Source organism: Lipotes vexillifer, unplaced genomic scaffold (assembly GCF_000442215.2).
Source record: "Lipotes vexillifer unplaced genomic scaffold, Lipotes_vexillifer_v1.1 scaffold33, whole genome shotgun sequence".
Taxonomy (NCBI): Eukaryota; Metazoa; Chordata; class Mammalia; order Artiodactyla; family Lipotidae; genus Lipotes; species Lipotes vexillifer.
Window position 1 is genome coordinate 277,259 of NW_006791315.1, and position 24,374 is coordinate 301,632.

The following is a 24,374-nucleotide window of genomic DNA, read 5'->3' on the forward strand; positions in this document are numbered from 1 at the left end:
TGGGTCCTGGAAAATGACTGTATCAACCATCATAGGCTCAATCTGTAGTTGCCCTGATTACAACTACTGTGCTAGATGCGGTCTCATTTCTAGAAGAGATTAATCTGGCCAAGGTATATGATAGGCATCCATTGATTTGGCAAATGTGTTATTTTCTACCTTAATAATGAAAGACTCTCAGGAACAGTTTGCATTCATGCAGAACATAAAACAATATATATATTTACAGTTTTTCCCTATGGTAATAGTTTTGTTAACTCTTCTGTGGTAATATCATCTGAAGAGTTCTGGATCATCTGAACATCCTGCAGAACCTCACATTGAGGATGAAGATGGCTGATACCCTGGAGGTCATGCATTCCAGACACAGGCACTACAGAGGGTGGAAGATAAATGCTGTAATAATTCATGGAACTGCCACTTCAATAAAGTATTTGGGTGGGGTGTTCTTCTGGCCAGGGGCATGCTAAATCATTCTGCCTAAAGCCAAAGAGAAACAGTTGCATCTTGTATATCCTTTTACAAAGAGGAATGTATAATTCCTGGTGGGCCTTTTTGGCTTCTGGGAGCAACACATTAGATACCTAGGAATTTTTATTTTTGAATTTTATTTATTTATTTTTTATATAGCAGGTTCTTATTAGTTATCTATTTTATACATATTCGTGTATATATGTCAATCCCGAGCTCCCAATTCATCCCACCACCACCACAGCCCCCCACCACTTTCCCCCCTTGGAGTGCATAGGTTTCTTCTGTACATCTGCATCTCTATTTCTGCCCTGCAAACCAGTTCATCTGTACCATTTTTCTAGGTTTGATATATATGTGTTAATATACGGTATTTGTATTTCTCTTTCTGACTTACTTCACTCTGTATGACAGATTCTAGGTCCATGCACCTCACTACAAAAACTCAATTTCATTATTTTTTATGGCTGAGTAATATTCCACTGTATATATGTGCCACATCTTCTTTATACATTCATCGGTTGATGGACACTTAGGTTGCTTCCATGTCCTAGCTATTGTAAGTAAAGCTGCAACGAACATTGTGCTACATGAATCTTTTTGAATTATGGTCTTCTCAGGGTATATTCCCAGTAGTGGGATTGCTGGGTCATATGGTAATTTTATTTTTAGTTTTTTAAGGAACCTCCGTACTGTTCTCCATAGTGACTGTATCAAGTTACATTCCCACCAACAGTGCAAGAGGGTTCCCTTTTCTTCACACCCTCTCCAGCATTTATTGTTTGTAGATTTTTTGATGATGCCAATTCTAATCCATGTGAGATGATACCTCATTGTAGTTTTGATTTCCATTTCTCTAAAAATTAGTGATGTTGAACAGCTTTTTATGTGCCTCTTGGCCATCTGTATGTCTTATTTAGAGAAATGTCTGTTTAGGTCTTCTGTTCATTTTTTGATTGGGTTGTTTATTTTTTTAATATTGAGCTGCATGAGCTGTTTATATATTTTAGAGATTAATCCTTCGTCTGTTGATTAATTTGCAAATATTTTCTCCCATTCTGAGGGTTGTCTTTTCAGCTTGTTTATACTTTCCTTTGCTGTGCAAAAGTTTTTAAGTTTCACTAGGTCCGATTTGTTTATTTTTGTTTTTATTTCCATTACTCTAGGAAGTGGGTGAAAAAGATCTTGCTGTGATTTATGTCAGAGTGTTCTTCCCATGTTTTCCTATAACAGTTTTATAGTGTCTGGTCTTACATTTAGGTCTTTAATCCATTTTGAGTTTATTTTTGTGTATGGTGTTAAGGAGTGTTCTAATTTCACTCTTTCACATGTAGCTGTGCAGTTTTTCCAGCACCACTTGTTGAAGAGACAGTCTTTTCTCCATTGTATATCCTTGCCTCCTTTGTCATAGGTTAGTTGACCATAGGTGTGTGGGTTTATCTCTGGGCTTTCTATCTTGTTCCATTGATCAATGTTTCTGTTTTTGCTCCAGTACCATATTGTCTTGATTACTGTAGCTTTATAGCATAGTCTGAAGTCAGGGAGTCTGATTCCTCCAGCTCCATTTTTTTCCCTCAAGAATGCTTTGGCTATTCGGGGTCTTTTGTGTTTCCATACAAATTTTAAGATTTCTTTGTTCTAGTTCCATAAAAAATGCCATTGGTAATTTGATAGGGATTGCATTGAATCTGTAGATTGCTTTGGGTAGTATAGTCATTTTCACAATATTGATTCATCCAATCCAAGAACATGGTATATCTCTCCATCTGTTGGTATCATCTTTAATTTCTTTCATCAGTGTCTTATAGTTTTCTGCATACAGGTCTTTTGTCTCCCTAGGCAGGTTTATTCCTAGGTATTTTATTCTTTTTGTTGCTATGGTAAATGGGAGTGTTTCCTTAATTTCTCTTTCAGATTTTTCATCATTAGTGTAGAGGAATGCAAGAGATTTCTGTGCATTAATTTTGTATCCTGCTACTTTACCAAATTCATTAATTAGCTCTAGTAGTTTTCTGGTGGCATCTTTAGGATTCTCTATGATACTATAGTATCATGTCATCTGCAAACAGTGACAGTTTTACTTCTTCTTTTCCAATTAGTATTCCTATTATTTCTTTTTCTTCTCTGTTTGCCATGGCTATGACTTCCAAAACAATGTTGAATAATAGAGGCGGGAGTGGACATCCTTGTCTTGGTCCTGATCTTAGAGGAAATGCTTTCAGTTTTTTACCATTGAGAATGATATTTGCTGTGTGCTTGTCATATATGGCCTGTATTATGTTGAGGTAGTTTTCCTTTATGCCCACTTTCTGGAGAGTTTTTATCATAAATGGGTGTTGAATTTTTTTTTTTTTGGCGGTACGCAGGCCTCTCACTGTCGTGGCCTCTCCCATTGCAGAGCACAGGCTCCGGATGCGCAGTCTCAGCGGCCATGGCTCACGGGCCCAGCCGCTCCACGGCATATGGGATCTTCCCGGACCAGGGCACGAATCTACGTCCCCTGCATCGGCAGGCAGACTCTCAACCACTGTGCCACCAGGGAAGCCCATGGGTGTTGAATTTTGTCAAAAGATTTTCTGCATCTATTGAGATGATCGTATGGTTTTTATTCTTCAGTTTGTTAATATGGTGTATCACATTGACTGATTTGCATATACCGAAGAATCTTTACATCCCTGGGATAAATCCCATTTGATCATGGTATTGATCCTTTTAATATGTTGTTGGATTCTGTTTGCTAGTATTTTGTTGAGGATTTTTGCATCTGTATTTATCAGTGATATTGGTCTGTAATTTTCTTTTTTTGTGATATCTTTGTCTGGTTTTGGTATCAGGGTGATGGTGGCCTCGTAGAATGAGTTTGAGAGTGTTCCTTCCTCTGCAAGTTTTTTGGAAGAGTTTGATAGGGATGGGTGTTAGCTCTCCTCTAAATACTTGATAGAATTCACCTGTGATGCCATCTGGTCCTGGACTGTTGTTTGTTGGAAGATTTTTAATCACAGTTTCAATTTCATTACTTGTGATTGGTGGGTGCAAATTCTCTATTTATTCCTGGTTCAGTCTTGGAAGGTTATACCTTTCTAAGAATTTGTCCGTTTCTTCCAACTTGTCCATTTTATTGGCATAGAGTTGCTTGTAGTAGTCTCTTAATGATGCTTTGTATTTCTGCAGTGTCCCTTGTAACTTCTCCTTTTTCATTTCTAATTTTATTGATTTGAGTCCTCTCCCTCTTTTTCTTGATGAGTCTGGCTAAATGTTTATCAATTTTGTTTATCTTCTCAAAGAACCAGCTTTTAGTTTTATTTATCTTTGCTACTATTTTCTTTGCTTCTATTCCATTTATTTCTGATCTGATCTTTATGATTTCTTTCCTTCTACTAACTCTGGGTTTTGTTTGTTCTTCTTTCTCTAGTTCCTTGAGGTGTAAAGTTAGATTGTTTATTTGAGATTTTTCTTGTTTCTTGAGGTAGGATTGTATTGTTATAAACTTCCCTCTTAGAACTGCTTTTGCTGCATCCCATAGTATTTGGATTGTCGTGTTTTCATTGTCATTTGTCTCTAGGTATTTTTTGATTTCCACTTTGATTTTTTCAGTGATCTCTTGGTTATTTAGTAACGTATTGTTTAGCCTCCATGTCTTTGTGATTTTTACATTTTTTCCTTGTAATTGATTTCTAATCTCATAGCATTGTGGTTGGGAAAGATGCTTGATATAATTTCAATTTTCTTAAATTTACTGAGGCTTGATTTGTGACCCAAGATGTGATTTATCCTTGAGAATGTTCCATGGGCACTTGAGAAGAAAATGTAATCTGCTGTTTTTGGAGGAAATGTCCTATAAATATCAATTAAATCTATCTGGCCCATTTTGTCATTTAAAGCTTGTGTTTCCTTATTAATTTTCTTTCTGGATGATCTGTCCATTGGTGTAGGTGAGGTGTTAAAGTCTCCCACTATTATTGTGTTGCTGTCAATTTCCTCTTCTATAGCTGTTAGCATTTGCCTTATATATTGATGTGTTCCTATGTTGGGGGCATATATAATTTTAATTGTTATATCTTTTCTTGGATTAATTCCTTGATCATTATGTAGTGTCCTTCCTTGTCTCTTGTAAATTCTTTATTTTAAAGTCTACTTTGTCTGATATGAGTAGTGCTACTTCAGCTTTCTTCTGATTTCCATTTGCATGGAATATCTTTTTCCATCCCCTCAGTTTCAGTCTGTTTGTGTCCCTATGTCTGAAGTGGGTCTCTTGTGTGTATATATATATATATGTCTTGTTTTTGTTTCCATTCAGCAAGTCTGTGTCTTTTGGTTGGATCATTTAATCCATTCACAGTTAAGGTAATTATTGATATGTATGTTCCTTTTACCATTTTCTTAATTGTTTTGGGTTTGTTTTTGTAGGTCCTTTTCTTTTCTTGTGATTCCCACTTAGAGAAGTTCCTTTAGCATTTGTTGTAGAGCTGGTTTGGTGGTGCTGAATTCTCTTAGCTTTTGCTTGTCTGTAAAGCTTTTAATTTCTCCATTGAATCTGAATGAGATCCTTACCATGTAGAGTAATCTTGGTTGTAGGTTCTTCCCTTTCATCACTTTAAATATATCGTGCCACTCCCTTCTGGCTTGTAGAGTTTCTTCTGACAAGTCAGCTGTTAACCATAATGGAATTCCCTTGTATATTTTTTGTCATTATTCCCTTGTTGCTCTTAATAATTTTTCTTTGTCTTTAATTTTTGTCAATTTGATTAGTATGTGTCTTGGCGTGTTTCTCCTTGGGTTTATCCTGCCTAGGACTCTGTGCTCTTCCTGGACTTGGGTTGCTATTTCCTTTCCCATATTAGGGAAGTTTTTGACTATAATCTCTTCAAATATTTCCTTGGGTCCTTTCTCTCTCTCTTTTCCTTCTGGGACCCCTACAATGCGAATGTTGGTGCATTTAATGTTGTGCCAGAGGTATCTTAGGCTGTCTTCATTTCTTTTCATTCTTTTTTCTTTGTTCTGTTCTGTGGCAGTGAATTTCGCCTTTCTATCTTCCAGGTCATTTATCCGTTCTTCTGCCTCTCTTCTAGTGTATTTTTCATTTCAGTTACTGTATTGCTCATCTCTGTTTTTTTGTTCTTTAATTCTTCTAGGTGTTTGTTCTTTAATTCTTCTAGCTCTTTGTTAAACATTTCTTGCACCTTCTCCATCTTTGCCTCCATTCTTTTTCTGAGGTCCTGGATCGTCTTCATTATCACTATTCTGAATTATTTTTCTGGAAGGTTGCTATCTCCACTTCATTTAGCTGTTCTTCTGGGGTTTTATCTTGTTCCTTCATCTGGTACATAGTCATCTTCCTTTTCATTTTCTGTATCTTTCTGTGAATGTGGTTTTTGCCCCACAGACTGCAGGATTGTAGTTCTTCTTGCTTCTGCTGTCTTCCTTCTGTGAGGCTATCTGAGAGGCTTGTGCAAGCTTACTGATGGGAGGGACTGGTGGTGGGTAGAGCTGGGTATTGCTCTGGTAGGAAGAGCTCAGTAAAACTTTTATCTGCTTGTCTGCTGATGTGTGGGGCTCAGTTCCCTTCCTGTTGGTTGTTTGGCCTGAGGTGACTGAGCACTGGAACACACAGGCTTCTTGGTGGGGCTAATGGCAGACTCTGGGATAGCTGACACCAAGGAGTACTTCCCAGAACTTCTGCTGCCAGTGTCTCTGTCCCCGTGGTGAGTCACAGCCACCCCCTGCCTCTGCAGGAGACCCTCCAAAAAATGGCAGGTAGGTCTAGTTCAGTCTCCTGTGGGGTCACTGCTCCTTCCCCCTGGGTCCTGATGTGCACACTACTTTGTGTGTGCCCTCCAGGAGTGGTGTCTGTTTCCTCCAGTCCTGGCAAAGTCCTACAATCAAATCCTGCTAGCCTTCAGAGTCTGATTCTCTGGGAATTCTTCCTCCTGTTGCCAGCTCCCCAGGCTGGGAAGCCTGACGTGGGGCTAAGAACCTTCAATCCAGTGGGTGGACTTCTGTGCTATAATTGTTCTCCAGTTTGTGAGTCACCCACCCAGCAGTTATGGGATCTGATTTTATTGTGATTGCATCCCTCCTACCGCCTCACTGCAGCTTCTTTGTCTTTGGATGTGAGGTATCTTTTTTGGTGAGTTCCAGTGTCTTCCTGTCAATGATTTTTCAGCAGTTAATTGTGACTCTGGGGCTCTTGCAAGAGAGAGCAAGTGCATGTTATTCTACTCCGCCATCTTGAACCTCTAAAACCTGATACCTAGGAATATTGATATGGCTGCAATACTGGGTGACACGGTAGGCTGTTGTCTTTGAGTAGGGTCCAGGGCAAAAAGGGCTCTGCAGAGGGCTCGGACTGTGGTACAAATAACTCTGCCACTTGGGCCACACCATCTGGCAGTCCCTAAGCTGTTAAAGATATCAGTGATGATAGAAAAGAATGCAGTGGGGGCTTTATGACAAGCTCAAGCAGGAGAAGGGCAGTGTAGGCCTCTGAAGTTTTGGAGCCAGGCTATGCTTTCTCCAGCAGAGGATTACGCAGCAGTTCTTTTGCAGTAAGTCCCCTACATACGAACAAGTTCCACTCTGAGAGCGAGTTTGTAAGTCCAATTTGTTCAGAAGTCCAAACAAAGTTTACCTAGGTAACCAACTAATCCAATCGGCCCTATAGTACTGTACTGTAATAGGTTTATAATACTTTTAATACTTATACTTTTAATACTTATAATACTTTTCACACAAATAATACATAAAAAACAAACACAAAAAATAAAGAAAACATTTTTAATCTTACAGTACAGTACCTTGAAAAGCACAGTAGTACAGTACAGCAGCTGGCAAACAGGAGCTGACATCGAGTGAACAGGCAAGAAGAGTTATTGACTGGAGGAAGGAGAGGAGGTGGGAGATGGTAGCACTGAAGGATCGTCAGCAGTAGGAGACAGAGGGCAAGCTGCAATTTCACTCATGCCTGACGTTGATGGCACAGGTTCTAGTTCCTTGTTGGATTCAATTCTATCTACCCTCTTAAAAAAACGATCCAGTGATGTCTGGACCAGTGATGTCTACCATCTTTTCACCTTGCTCTACTCTCAATTATTTTTACTTTTTTTGCCATTGTTATCGCTTGGTGCTTCTTAACAGTAACAGTTACATCACTGCTGCTTTTACACTTGCTTCCGGACATCCTGGGCTTGAAATAAAGATACTGTATTACTGTACTCTATTCAGTATTGTACAGTAAAGTACACAAAAGCACAACCACTTGTAGAGGATGAACACACATGACAACGTACACCAGACACATGAACTGACTTATGTGACTGGACATGTGAAAGGACGTTCGCATCTTTGAAATTTCTCAACTTGAAAGTTCATATGTAGGGGACTTACTGTAGTGCTATTGGGCTCTAAAAGAAATGAAGCACTTAACCATGGGATACCATGTGACCATAAATCTGAAATAACTGTGTCCTATTGGACTCATGAAGTCATAACCTGGGGGGATGCCTGCAGCAACCCATCAACAATGGAAATGGTATACTCAGGCCTAAATATGAGCAAGACCAGAAGACACTATCAAGCTATATGAGCAAGTAGCCCAAATATCCAGGTCACCACCGTGATTGCACCAGTGCTCTTTCTGCATCTCACATCCATATGGGGTGTGGCCAATTACAATGGGGTGGGGTCAATTACAATGCCCATATTGTAAAACCTGGAAAGAAGGAGAAGACCCCAGAACCTGGTTTTTGAATGGGTCAGCTTAGTGTGAGCGCATGCTAAAAATTAATGTTGGCTACATTATAGCCTCACTAAGGGGAGACCATGCAAGACAGCAGTGAAGAGAAAAACCCCATGGGCAGTGGTGAATGACCTGGCCAACTGGTCCAGATCCTGAAAAAAAAATACTGGAGACAAAAATGTCAGGGGTAGAGGTATGAGGATGGATATATTAGAGTGGGCACAAAGTTTGAGATTTATTTCTTAAAATTAGGTATTGAAGCCCATTAGAAAGTATCCACCATGAATGAAGCATTTAACAGCCAAATTGACAAAAATAACTTGGCCAGTTACCAACCACTCCAGTTTTGGCACAATGGTCAGATGAATGAATTGGCCACAAATGCAGAGATGAAAGCTATATATGAGATCAATAGCACAGTCTCCCATTCACCAAGGTCAGTTTATTGTTACCTGTGAATATCTAACCTATTAACAACAAAGACCAGTTTGAGCCCCTATTATGTCACGATTCTTTGAGGAAATTAACTGACCAGTCAGTGGTAAGTTTATTATATTAGATCTCATAGAAATAGACACCTATTCTAGGTATGGATTTGCCTTTTCTGCTTGCAGGTTCTTAGCTAACCTCAACTTGTTTAGTCTCAGTCACAGTTGAGCAACAGAGAACTGAGAAGCACCCGAGCATCTTGGAGCTCCCAGAATGTCTGGTTCAGAGGGGCAGAATCCCACACAACATAGTATCTGATTAGAGAACCCACATTACAGCGATGCAAGTGTGAGAGGGGATTCAGAGCTATGGGATCCACTGGAGGCATCACATAGCACACCATCCCGAAGCTGCCAGCCTCATAGAGCATTGGAAAGGCCCGCCGAAGGCATAGCTAAAGTGCCAGCCCAGAGGCAAAACCCTGTGAAAATTGGACTCATACTTCAGGGTGCAACATATGAAGTGAATCAGAGGTTTATATGGCACTGGTTTCACAGTACAAAGAATATGTGGGTTTGAGAACCAAGGCATATGAATAGTGGACACACTAACCATCACTCCCAGAAACTGACTGACAGCCTTTGTGCTTCTTGTTTTTATGGTGTAGGTCCTACTTGACTGCAGCGTTAGAGGTCCTTGTCCCTGCTGGGCATCTTGAGCTACTTGTGCTCAGGGACTGGCAAGCAAGAAGAGGAGTAACTGATCCTGGTCCGCAGGGGGCTAGGGCTGCTCTTATACCCTGGGCAGGGGGGAATCCACGGGGAGCTTAGGTGACCCACTCGGGTGCTTCTTGGTTCTCTCTTGCCCAACTGTGACTGAGACTAAACAAGCGCACCACACTGGCTGAGAAGGAGCTCAGATGCCTCAGAAATGAGAGTTTGAGTCACACAACCAGGTCAGCCACTGAGACCAGTGGAGGAGGTGGGAGAGCATGTGGGCACCTTGGAATGGATACTGGAGAGGAAAAGAGTGAGCACCAGTTGTGGCCCTTAGACCGACAGCAGCCATAGGGGCTGCAGTTTGTTCCACGCCCCCCTTTTCTAAGTCTGCTTTAGGTAAAAAGGAGGAGCTATTCTCTCACGTGTATAGAAAGGTAGATAGCAGGACACAAGGTTCTCTGACACACAGAGGGATACGCTTTCCCCGTGGAAGACAAAGAGATGTGCACTCAGCTTCTCCTTCAAAGAGGGAGTTGCCCAGCAGCAAGGACAGTTGTTGGCTGTCTGTCATCAGAATATTTGCTCTTTCAGGGTCCACTTCAGCTTTTCAGATGAGTTCACACTCGAGGGGACTTTCAGTCAATGACTGAGCGAGGCGGCAGTTAAAGAATCTGGCCGTTTCTGCTCAGCACAGACTATTCTAAAGGTATATCGTTGGTCTGGAACCTAGAATTGAGCTGGCTGAGACTTTGTCAGGACTACATCCTGTATGATAACACTCCAGAACATCCCTGTTTCTTCCCCTTTCCTTTCACAGGTCTTATTCCCCAATAAAACTTTTGCAGTCCTAACTCCATCTTGGCATCTGATAGTAAGAGAACCTAACTGCAAAATTTTATAAAATAATAACAAAAAGGAAACAATGCTACGTCTCCCAATATACACAATACCATCCAAGCCATGGGTCATTAGTACTTAAATAGCCACATTTGGAATAGCTGACAGTCTCAGGGGTCCAAATTCATATAGCCGCTTAGAGACAGAATAGGGGTCAACCGATACTCAATACATCAGACCTATCTATGTAACACCTGATAGGCCAGAATAAAAATTGGACAAAACAATCAAACTAATTAATAGAACCATGCAGATCCAGGCACAAACATGTTTATTCAAAAGCAAGCAAGCAAACAAACAAAGCCTCAGGAACTTAGCCAAACAATTGAGCATCTAGATAATCTCAGTATGGAAGGATTTTGAACCTTGGAATTCTTTCTTCACATTTCCACTTATGGAATAGAAGAGTAAATCTTCTTAATAATACAAGCCAACTGTAGAATTAAAAGAAAAAAAAATTGTAGAAGCATAATTATATTTTAAGTGCCAAAGAAATGGTAATAATGATGTCAGATAAACAGACTGAGGTTCCCATTCAAATAGATCAAATGTTACAAGGCACAAGACATTATTCAAAAGTCAAAACTTGCTGTCCCTCCCAGCCTCAATGGAACATCAGTGATACAAGCCCAAAGGGTACAGGAGGCTTTGGACTGGTTCCCGAAATACAGAGGGATGCATTTTGTATGGGTGACCAAACAGACCACCGTCTGGGCGGTCTTTTCATTTCAGAGGATGCAGTGGCCAAATACCCTGTCAGAGGGTTTAGTCTGTGTGTATTCTGTGTTGCCTTTGGGCCAATATACTTTTATATAGCAGTCAGTGAGAGCATATGGAAAAGTAAATTTAATTATTTTACTGTCTTGCCTAAAAACCTGCAATGACTGCACAGGGCTCATAAAGTCAAATCTGAACTTCTACCATGCCCAGCTAGGCCCTGCATAATCTGACCCTTGCCTTCATTGCAGGCCATGCACGCACTCACCCACTACACCAAGTCTGCTGGATGGCCATTGTCCACTCTGGTGCCTTCACACAGGCTTCCGCCTCTTTCTGAATAACTCCTTCTCTTCTTCAGTAAATGGCTTCTTCTCCTTATTCAGGCCTCCTCTTAAGAAGGAATGCAAATGCCTCCTCTTCAGAAGCCTTTTTTTTTAATGGTCAAACCTACATATCTTTGCTCCAGCATATACACTCACCACCCTCCTTTTCCTGTCCCACTGCATTTTCTTTTCCCTTCATGGTATATATGACAACTTGTTACTTGAAAAAATCTGTTTATCGTTGCTTTCCCCCAATAGCCTATAAACTATTTGTTTTATTCATCACAATATCCACAGTGCCTAGCATAGTGCTTAGCATAATATAGATGCTTAATTATTATTTGTTAAATGTGCAGGGAAAAAATAACACTAATAATAGATGACACTTACATAACACTAACGACATGCTTTTTCTAAGCATTTACCTGTATGACTCTATTGAGTCTATGAGGTAGGTCCTCTCTTTTACAGTTGATGAAACTAAGGCACAGAGAGGTTAAGGCAGGGCAGAGATGTGACTGGAACCCCAGCAGAGACCACTAATCTCTGCTAATATGTTCCTGCCTTAACTCAACTAAATATCAATCTTCTTAATAAAGCATTTAACATATCAGGGATTTCAGGATGATAGATGCTTTGGGTTAAGAGGGTCTTCTAGGCCTCTTAAATCACTGATCACTCTTCCTGTACCCTTGTATTTTCTGACTAGAGAGAACATAGTCCTGATTAATTTGGAAAAGGCCCATTTTGTGCATCAGAATGTTTTTTGCAGACTCTATTCTGTGTGCATGTACATGTTTGGGGATGTGTGGATGTGGCTGTGTTCAAGGGTCAGTGATATTTACCAGGAATATGGCCTAGTCAACGTGAGGGTTTATGAAGGAAGCTGAAAGGATCAGATAAAAGAGAATAATAAACAGGTGCATTACAGAATACAGCTATGAAAGAGGAGCCTATCCTTCCTCATTTTGAAAATTTGCAACTTGAAGGTTCGCATGTAGGGGACTTACTTATTATGTGATAATACATCTATTATAATAATCAGTTGTGGACCCCAAAGACTATTTCTTATTCAACTTTCAACCCCTAGCACCCAGTAAAGGGCTGGGCTTAGGTGAGTAAATGAATACTGGTCTGTATGGTCAGGCCACTCAAGATGGCTGCTCTCTTGGTCTCGGTACATCCCCTGCTCAACCAGTCCCTGCTTCACCTACACCCTACTCACATGACTGATCTTCTGTCTTAATCATAGAGCCTAATCAATAACTGCCTACGTGCTTGCCGTCACCTCCCCACCTACCCCTGGCCCCAGCTAGTGATTGTTCCAATCTTTAGATCAGAACGGCTCCACTATGCCAGTGTATCAAAGGGAAACATCTGCCCCAGGATGGTCCTTAACCGGAGAGGGCTATGAGAGGTGTGCTCCTATGCTGGTTTCCCTGGTAACCAGTGAGCCAACATGACATCAATTTCCCCTATAACTGGTAATCTCCCTCTCCGCCCAGTAACGATGACTGCTGCCACGTCCTGCCTCTGTCTGCCGAGAATCGTGGGGTGTTGCTCTAGGACCTTGCTTAAGACATGTAAGATCTTCTATCCAATAAACCATTGATGTCTCTCTCTGTCACTGACTCTGGGCTCTTTCTTCTTTCTTGAGGCTGGGCAATTTCAGGGCTTGCAGGCCTGTGAGGTGCAACCCAACATGGTCTCTCGAGTGTCACTTCAAATTCCTTGAGAATAGGTATATTTCTTGAATTTCATGCAGCATTCTTGATATAATTGAGTTGAAAAGTAGCTCAAATGATACCATTAAAGTGATAATGGTCCAGAGTTGTCTAATTTATGAGTTCCCAAAAACCGAATAAATCATCTGGGATAAATCATAGGAATAATTATGTTTACCAGTTTTGTTGAGCTGTAATTGACATACAATAAACTGCACATGTTTATCAAGTATACAGTTTAATAAGATTTCACATATGGTTATACTCATGAAGCCAGTCATAATCAAGATAATGAATATATTAGTCACCCTCATTTGGGTTTTTCTAGTTTGGGGTTATCACAAAGTCATTGTGAACATTTGTGTATAAGTCTTATATAGACATATACTTCCACTTAACTTAGGTAAATACCTAGGAGTAGAATATTTGTACCATATGGGCACTGTATGTTTAACTTTTTAAGAAACAGGCAAATTGTTTACAAAGTATTTGTATCAATTTAAATTCCTGCAAGCAGTGTGTGAGGGTTTCAGTTCCTCTACATCCTTGACAATTTTAGACAATCTAACAGATGTGTGGCAAAATCTCATTGTGTGTTTTTTGTTTTTTTTAGTCCTACTCACAGATGGCTATGATTTATTACAGCAAAGGGGTAGGAAGCAAAATCAGGAAAGGGAAAATGTGTATAGGGTAAGATCCAGAGGAAACCAGGCACAAGTTTCCCAAAGTCTTCTCCCAGTGGAGTCACACAGGACACACTTAATTCCTCCAGCAATGACTGTGACAACATGTGTAAAATGTTATCTACCAGGGAAGCTCATTAGAGACGCCCAGGGCTTTTCTAGGGGCTGGTCACATAGGCATCCTCTGCCCTGCACACACCAAAATTCTACATTCCTGGAAGGAAAGCAGGTATGCAGCATCAACCACATTGTTTGCACAGTTGGGACTTGTGAGCAACTCTTATCATTTAGGGAATAGTGAGAACCCTCCTGAAACCCAAGAACCCAGATGCTAGCCAAGGCCGAACTTATGAGCAGGCCTTTCTAAGGAGAACAGTCTCAGGGCTGCTTTATTAGCTCTCTTCTGAACAGTCCACCTCCTTGGCCCTTGGCCAAGTCTACTTTAGAGGAAAATTATTATCAGTAGGACCCTATACAAAAGGGTGAGACCAACCTGCAATATGGACCTCAGTTATACCTCTTACAGGGCCTGGATGTAGCCAGTTAAAGTAAGTCTCATTAACCATTCAGGTTTGCTTAAATTTACTGGCCACAGCTGTGCTGTACCTGAGTCGATGCTTTAGGCCAGGGAAAAGCGAGTCATTGTGGTTTTTATTTGTATTTCCCCAATGCCTAATAATGTTGAACATTTTTTCATGTGTTTTTTATCTGTATACTTTCTCTGGTGAAGTGTTGATTCAAATATTTTGTTCTTATTTTGTTGTTTACGTTCTTACTACAGGATCTTGAGAGTTGTTTACAAATTCCAAGTACAAGTTCTTAATCAGATATGTAATTTGAAATTATTTTCAGCCTGTGGCTTGAGTCTTAACACTGTCTTTCAAAGAGCAAACACTCAATTTTGATTATCAAATTGTTTTTTCTTTTTTGGATTATGCTTTCTGTTTATATTTTAAAAACATTTTCTTAACTCAGAGTCACAAAGGTTTGCTCCTATATTTTCTTCTAGAACTTTTATAGTTTTAGGTTTTACACATTCAGAGAAAAAATTATCCTTTTTTTGGTTAATTTTTATATATGGTACATGGTATGGGCTGAAGTTTCTATTTCTGCAAATGTAGATCCAATTCTTCCAGCACAGTTTTTTGAAAACTATCCTTTCTCTACAGGATTGCCTTGGGCAACCTTGTCAAAAATTGATTGACAATCAATATGCAGCTCTATTTCTGGACTAGCTATTCATTGTATTGATCTGTCTATTTTGCTGCCATTACCATACTGTCTTGATTTCTATAGCTCTGTAATAGATCATGAAATTAGGTAGTATTAATCCTCCAATTTTGTTCTTCCTTTTTCAGGTTGTTTTGCCTATTTTAGATCTTTTGCCATGTTATATGCATTTTAGAAACAGTTTCTTAATTTCTACAAAAACCTGATGGGATTTTGACAGATTGTGTGGAAACTATAGACCGATTTGGGGATAATTTACATCTTTATAATATAAAATCTTCTAAACTGTAAGCATAATATAGATGTCTTTATACTTATTTAATTTCTTTATTTAATTTATTTATACTCTTTATACTCTTTAATTTCTCTTAATAATGTTTTATAGATTTCAGTGTCATATGTTGCACATATTTTGTCAGATTTATCCATAAGTATTTCATATTTTATGATGCTCTTATAAATCATATTGTTTTATTAATTCAATTTTTGTTGCTAGTATATAGAAGTACAATTAATTTTCATATATTGATCTTGTATCCTATAACCTTGCAAAACTTAAGTGCTACTTGTTGTAAATTTTTTGTAGATTCCATGGGGTTTTATATATATATGGTCATGCCTGCAAATAAAAAGTGCTTTTTACTTCTTCCTTTCCTACCTATCAATTTAATTTCTTTCATTTGCTTTAATGCACTTGCTAGAACCTCCAATACAATATTAAATAGAGATGATCAAAGCAGACATCCTTGCTTTGTTCATTATCTTAGCAGGAAAGCATTCAGTCTGTCATCATTAAGTATGACGTTAGTGGTACATTTTCATAGGTGACATTTATCAAGTGTCAGAAGGTTCGTTTAGTTCCTAGTATGTCAAAAGTTGTTTTTTTTTTAATCAAGAAAGTATGTTATATTGTGTCAAATGTTTTTTTCTGCATCTACTGAGAGGATCATATGATTGCCTTCTTATTGTGGTAAAATATATATAACATAAAATTTACCTTTTAAACTATTTTTAAGTGTATAGTTTAGTGGCATTAAATGTATTCACATTGTTGTGCAACCATCAATCTCCAGAACATTTTGTATATTTTTGTGATTTTTTTTTCTCATTTGTTGGCTCTGTAGCTATAACTAGTTGTGTTATTTTACTGGTTTCTTTAGAGGTTATAGCTTACACAATTCAACTCATCATGGTATTATTAAAATATTTCATGTAAAATATTAGAAACCTAAATCAGTATACTTGCATTTCTTCACTTCCAGCCTTTGCGTTCTTATCATGTAATCCTCTTTTACACGTTATAATTTTTCCTTTAATCACAAGCTTATCTTTTGAAGAGATTTAAATAAAAGAGCAACAACTTTATATTTACCTAAGTAGTTACCATTTTCTGGTGTTCTTAGTTTGTGGAGCTCCAGGTTTTCATCTAGTATTATTTTCCTTCTACCTGATGGACTTTAATATTTCTTGTAGTTACAGGTCAGTTGGTGATTCATTCATCTATTCTATCCTTGAAAAGGGTTTTACTTCACTTTATTTTTAAAATATGTTTTTGTTAGTATGCAAATTGTATGAAACAATTTGCATACTAGCAAATGTGTTTTCCATTTCCTGAGCACATATATTAAAATATTCTATTGTAAATAAATAAATAAAATATGCTTTTGCTGTGTAACGTTCTAGGTTTTAAAAAACACTTAAAAAATGTTGCCTTGCTCTCCTCCTGCTTGTCTTATTTTTGAGGAAAATCTGCTGTAATCCTTATATTTGTTCTTCTCTTCATAATGTACATGTTTTTCTGGCTGCTTTTGAAATTTTTACTTTACCATTGGTTTTAAGTGATTTATTTTATGATTTTCCTTGGTGCACATTTCCTCATACTTCTTGTGCTTAGGATTGATTGAGCTTTTTGGATTTGTGGTTTATAATTTTCATCAAATTTGTAAAAGCCTTGCCCATGATTCATCAAATACCTCATACCATCATAGACTCCAATTACACATATGTTTGGCTGCTTAAAATTAATAATTCATAAAATTATATCAGATTACTAATGCTCTGCTCATTTTTCTCTCTGTATGTCATTCTGCAAAGCTATTATTTCTAAGTCTTCAAGTTGACTAATCTTTTCTTCTGCAATGTCTAATATTCTGCTATTCTATCCAGTGTGTTTCTCTTCCCAGATAATATAGGTTTTGTCTCTAGTAGTCCTTTTGGGGCTTTTGTATACCTTCTGTGTCTCTACTTAACATGTTCAATCATTTTTCTAACTTCCTGAACATATGGAATCAATTACAACAACTGTTTTAATGTTCTTGTCTTCTAACTCTATCATCTGTGTCATTGCTGGTTCAGTTTTAATTGACTGATTTTTCTGTTCAGCATTGGTAGTATTTTTCTTGCTTCTTTCCATGCCTGGTAATTTTTGGTTGGATGGAAAACATTTTGCCTTTTATTTTGTTGTGTTTAGTATGTTTTTATAGTCTTATAAATATTCTAGACCTCTGTTCTGGGACACAATTAAATCACTTGAAAACAGTCTGATCCTTTTGGGCTTTGCTTTTAAACTTTGTTAGGTTGGACTAGCACTGCATTTTAGTCTAGGGTTCATTTTTCCCACTACAGAGCTGAGATCATTCTTGGTAGTCTCCTTACAGTATGAGGTTTTCCACGATAGTTATTGTGAGCTGATAATATTTCCAAGCCTTTGTGAGCTCTGGGCACTCTTTCTTGTAATCTTTTAGCATGGTTCTTTCCCCAATCATGGGCAATTTCTTTATATTCTTGTGCTGATCAGTATTCTGTTGAAAATTCCAGGAATACTTTCTGCAGATCTCTAGGACTCCCTCTCCCATCATGTATTCTATGTTCCAGACTATATCTCTGTTGGTATCACTGAAATTCTAGTTCCAAGTCTTGAATCAGGGAGATTGCAGATCCCTGCCTAGGTTCCCCCTGCCTAGGTTCCCCCTGCCTGTGCCACTTCCTGAAACTTTCCCTAGGCAGTAAGTAAAGGTCATCTCATTTGTTTTCCATCTCAGTTATGGCTGCCCTTCATTGTCTGACGTCCAATATTTTGAATGCCCTTGTTGAATATATTATTTTTCTGCTTTATACTTGTTTTAGCCAGGTGGATAAATCCACTCTCTGTTATTCTATCTTCTCCAGAAGTCCAGGATAAATTTTATTTAAAAAGTTTCCTAGATGTTTCTTACTTGCAGTCAAGTATGAGAACAACATGCCTACAGGATCAAGTATAATGAACTGATAAATAAACGATATGGATTAAGCTAGGAGAAAAAAGAACATTGTTAGAGCTGCTTATTCTCAGTGTAAGAGAGCTACTGCTTCAGATATATTTGAGAGAGGAGAGTCAAAGGAATTTTATTAATCTCTGATCAATTCAGTATCATTATACAAGTTTTTATTTACAACTTATTTTTTTGTTTTACACAGTAATATAATTCACAAGTTTGAGAAGGTGATTCTTGAACATGGCAGTATATGGCAGATATCCACTCCCTTTAGATAATAAACCGGAGGTTGAATATGTTTTTCTAGTTTATGAACATAAAAGAGGGAGAGGTTTCAGTACAATTCTAGGATATACTATCCGTACTTGCTTTGTTTCCTTGGGATTTACAGGCATTAGGAGGAACCCTCCATTAACATATTTGTTATATGATGATAGAATGGCTCCCGGGAGGGCTGTTCTTAGTCAATAGATGAAAACCAAATATTCAGCATCCATAATTGGAATCAGAGCTAAGTACATCACTACAAAAGGGCATAAAGTTATAAAGTTCAAGACAGGGGAGGTGGTGGTGGAAAAAACGCCACAGAATAAATTGCAAGAGATATGACAAAGGGAGACTTCCTAAAACTTGATCATTGGAGTTTAATTCGTTATTTTAAACAAATGAAAAGGAGGAACCAAAAGTGCCTGAGGTCTGGACTCTGGCTGATGGGGAAAATTCAGAGACCATGGACAGAAGTAAGGCAGATGGGAGGAGGTGACTACACACCGTGTGTGCTTTTCTCAGCAATACCAAGGCAGTGTAAATGGCATCCAATTCATTTTCTCAGCAGCAGTCAGCAAGCACTTCCTATCCCCTACTATGTGTAGAACCATCGGAGAGAGCACTGTAGGAAAGAGAATGATGTACAAAACAGGGTTTCTACCCTAAGGAAGTTGGAACAGAGCTGAGAGTACAAGCCTGGTAAGACAGCTTGGGCATATCCTAAGCCAGCACATCTATAATAAGTTAATGCTAAAAAATAAAGGAGAATATGTATAATATGTACTATATATGCATTACCTCATTTATTCTTCATAAGTACTCTATGAGGTAGCTGTTAGTATCAGGAGGGTGAGACTCAGATAGCTGAAGTAACTTACTGTCATATTCCTTTCAGGGTGACATAACAAAATATCATCAACTGGGTGTCTTATAAACAGCAAATATTTATTTTTGACTGTTCTGGAGACTGGGAAGTCCAAGATCAAGGCAGATTTGCTGTCTGGTGAGACACATTTTCTTTTTCATAGGTGGCTATCTTCTCTTTGTGTCCTCACATGGCAGAAGCGGACAAGGAAGCTCTCTGGGGACTCTTTTATAAAGGCACTAATTTCATTCACAAGGGCTCCACCCTCACTACCTAATCACCTCCTAAAGGGCCCACCTCCAAATACCATCTAATTGGGAAAGTAGGTTTTAACATATGAATTTGGGGTGGGCACAAATATTCAGGCTATAGAAACTACCTTCTAACATGTAGCTAGTAAGTGGCAGAGCCAGGATTCAAACTCAAAGAGAGTCTGACTCTGGAGCCTTACCTTTTACTTACTATATTCACTGTCTATCACAAAGTGTTGTCAGGAATAAGATATTTTTTTCAGGATGAGGATTTTATGCTAAGTTGGAGTAAGCATTCTCACTTATGTCTTATGTCCTCTCTTATTCATATGCATTCTTCTGGTCAAGAAAATGTTCAATTAAGAGGAAAATACATGGGCAGCTACAGAAAACTAGGAAAGTTCCTTCACTGGTAGGGAGTGAAAACTCCCACCCTTTGGCCCACATGTGCACACCTTCTCCACCAGAAAATTACTCCCATGGGACAGACTGTTTTCATGCTTCACTGTACCCCCCAGCACTTAGGACAGTGTCTGGCACATAGTAGCTGCTCAGTAAATACATGTTGAATCAAATGAATGAATGTGGAGAAGCTAGTGCGGGATAAGTAGGAATCAAAATAACCCTGCCTGTGCTGACTTTCCTTTTCTCCCCAATGTCCCCATCACATGTCATCAGTCCAGAAACTTGGTCTATTGAAGAGTTGCCCAATAGAGAAATCCATGAGCTTGCAGGGGACAATTTTCCTCACACAAGAGGCCACCTCGGGACACCCAGTGTAGCCTCACATTGCCCTGAGGCTGGCCCTGCCCCAGGCACAGTGAAGCCAGCCTTGCTGAGTTGCTGGAAGCTCTGGAAATAGCATCCATAATTCTTGGACCTGAGCCCATTGCAGTCTCTCCACTGGATCAAGTTTCCCAGTAGAGAACTAATAGGGCAGCTCCAATACTCCCAAATCCTACTTTCAAATCCATACTCTCCACTGAAATAATTGGCTTCCTATTTCCCAAAAAGTTCCCCATAGAAAATGTGACACTTTTTTACTCCTCTTGTCCTTGCTAAATAGGTTCCTTTGTAGGTAGCAACCAAATTTCCAATTCAGTTTTCAGCTGCCCAGCCCGAGAGGGTATATAAAGATTCTAGCTGTAAAACCCATGCTCTGGCATCATACATAAGGCATCATTTAATAAGTGTTTAATGGTGATTTATTTTTTGGCATGGACCAAAATAAGCTGAGAGGTGCCTAACACCCTTACACATACAATGGCTCTGAAGCCAGGTCCAGAAGAGCTGCTGTGACCAGGAGTCACAAGGTCAAACAGAAAATGTTCTTTCTTTGCATCTGGCCACTGATGTCCACAGGAATTATGGATACAATAACTTGATCTCTTTGTATTGAAGATGCAAAAGTTCTTTTAGGTAAATATTTTCTTGTATATCAATACCACAAAATATCCTGTGATACAGATTCATACATGGAGTAACTGGAATTCTAGTGTGTGAAGAGTCAGGTTGTTTGCTTAATGATGGATAAAAAAAAATACTAACCTAACCTCACTATTAAAACTTGCCACACAGTGTCAAATTTCCTTGAGAATTCATTTAATGATGTCATTCAGCTATTTATTTAGAGAATAAGTCTTTATGAATAAATTGCTCTGTAGTCCATGCATTGGGAGATCAATAAGATGTGGAGACTAAAGTTCCTGGACTTGAGTTTATAAATGACACAGACTAAAGGAAATACATATGCTGGGGTTCATATATGTAAGCCACTAATAGATAGTGATTAAAGAGTAATGTTACATTGACTATAAATCAAGATTAAATTAGCTAAAATTTAACTTAAATTCAGGTATTCTGATGGTATTCATTGTTTGTCCATAGAGGTGCAAAAATTCAACCCATGCCCAGTCCATCACTCCATTGCATGCTGTTTGAAGGCATCTTCAGCATGAATCTGATGCAGAACCACACATACAAAGCAGATGTTATATTCCAGGTGTTGAGGATTTCACTGGCTCCTGATGAAATGTGATGGCAGTTCTCCCTTCCTCACTCCTTCCTCCCTTCCTTTCTTCTTTCTTTCTTCCAATTGTTTCTGTCCATGCCGAGCTGCATGTGAGATCTTAGTTCCCCAACAGTGATGGAACCCACCCCCCACTGCACTGGAGGTGCTGAGTCTTAACCACTGGACTGACAGAAAAGTCCTCATTTCTTCCATTTTTATGGAGAACCTACTTGCTACAAGGCACACTGTTTGGTGCCAGGGATTCAAAGACAAATAAGGAATGTCCCTTGCCCTGCACAGATTCATGATCAATTACAGAAAAATGACAAGGAAAGAGATAATGGTAATAAAAGTGTGTAGGTCTGACATTTGAATTGAATGCTCCAGGAGTTCAAGGGAAAAAGCTATTTATTTAAGAAAAAGACCATGGGGTTTATGATTCTCAGGGAAAGTGTTCTACAGTGAGCATGATCCATCAGTCAATCCTTGGCTAAGGGGACGGTAGGTAAATGATGTCTGTAATGACCAAGACCATCAAGGCAGCTCTCATTGTAATGGAGCACAAAAGAGAGAATGCTATATTATTATATATCTACTTCTTTTTAAAAATAGCTTTATTTGAGGGCTTCTCTGGTGGCGCAGTGGTTGAGAGTCTGCCTGTCGATGCAGGGGACACGGGTTCCTGCCCCAGTCCGGGAAGATCCTACATGCCGCGGAGTGGCTGGGCCTGTGAGCCATGGCCGCTGAGCCTGTGCGTCCGGAGCCTGTGCTCCGCAATGGGAGAGGCCACAACAGTGAGAGGCCCGCATACCGCAAAAAAAAAAAAAAAAAAAGCTTTATTTGAGATTTAATTCATATACCAAGCAATTCACTCAATTAAAGTGTACAATTCAGTGGTTTTCAGTTTATTCACAGATGTGTACAATTGTCACCACCAAAAATTTTCGAATGTTTTCATCACCTCTAGAAAAATATCTCATACTCTTTGGCTATTATGCCCGTTTCCCCATCTCATCTCCCTCCCAGCCCTAAGCAACTGTGAATCAACTCTCTGTCTTTATAGATTTCTGTTCTGAACATTTCATATTGATGGAATCACACAATACGTGGTCTTTTATGACTGTCTTCTTTCACTTAGCATGTTTTCAAGGTTCATCTATGTTATAGTATGTAACATCACTTCATTTATTTATATTACTAAATATAAATACATTTTGCTTATCCATTCATTTGTTGATGGACAGTTGGGTTATTTACACATAAATCTATTTCTGAGAATTACCCCTGGGTAGGAAAATCAACCAAGAAATAAATCCAGCCACATCACACCCCTGTGTTATCAGACACCCAGACTATAGAGCTGCAAAGCTTCCCAACCCAGAAGAAACACACTATTTAAAATACACAATTTAATATATCACCTTCTAAAATACAAAGAAAGCATTTTCATCCAACAATTCCCAAGAAGTATTACAAAGCAATTTATTCACAAATAGATTACTTAAATATTTTTAGTTTCAATGTCTTTTCAAGGTCACAGCACATGTTAAAATGAGGAAAGAGGGAGTAAGAGGGAAGGAAATTTTTTATTAATCCTTGTTTCATGACATAGAAGCTACTGTCACTACCACAATTCACTGAGTGTTCCCTATGGGTCACAAGTGACCCCTTTTGGAGAAGTGCCCCTATACAGTGGAAACTGAATTAACTACCACTAAAGATGTATGGGTTGGAGGAAAGTAAATAAGACTGGGCATCAAAAAACATAGTTTTGGGCTTCCCTGGTGGTGCAGTGGTTGAGAGTCCACCTGCTGATGCAGGGGACATGGGTTCGTGCTCCGGTCTGGGAGGATCCCGCATGCTACGGAGCGGCTGGGCCCGTGGGCCATGACCTCTGGACTTGCACGTCCGGAGCCTGTGCTCTGCAATGGGAGAGGCTGCAGCAGTGAGATGCCCGCGTACCGCAAAAAAACAAAAACAAAAACAAAAACAAAAACAAACGAACAAAAAAACATAGTTTCGACTCCTGTTCCAGCCCTTCATAGCTATGTGTTCTTGGGCAGGTCACTTACTGGCCTGTGCTTTGGGTCTCTCATCTGTTAAATGGACTGCTATTATCTAGCTTGCATGTTTTGCAAGTCTAAAACATATGAAAACTGTGTGAAAAATAAATTATAAAAATAGCAGCAAGTGTCATCAGCTCCAAATCTTTTTAAATTTTCACATTTCTTCATTGGGTTGAGGTATGCAAGAAAGACTAATATTTAATAAGAGTAGCTGGAGATGAAATTCCAAAAGCTTTCTAACCCTTCTATACAATTTGTTCCCCAAAACCTTTATTACTAGAGCCTCAAGTAAGGAAATCAACAAGGCTTATAATATGTACCAATTTCTGAAATTTAGAGAGAGCTTGTAAGCACGTCTGCTCTATCTCCTGTCTCCAGATATTAAATTACAAATGTGAAGACCCTGGACAAGAGCAAGCTATGGGCTGCACTGACTCATTTTCTATAGGCGGCCAGTCTTCAAAGGGATAGGAAACTCTTTAGTTTTGCAAATAATCAATAAAAATGGAAGAAAGAACCTCATGTCTGATCCTATGAATACATGTGTTTATCTCAAATCTAAAATAAGAGACATAGTCTTGGTTAATTTCAATAGCATTAGAACTTAGAAATCTAAGCTGTCTTGAAAAAATTTCACTTAGCATTGTAAAATGGAAATGACAATCTTGATTTGTCTTTCTGGAGAAAGTAAGTGTACTATATTGTAAGGAAATCAGAGAAGAACTGGCA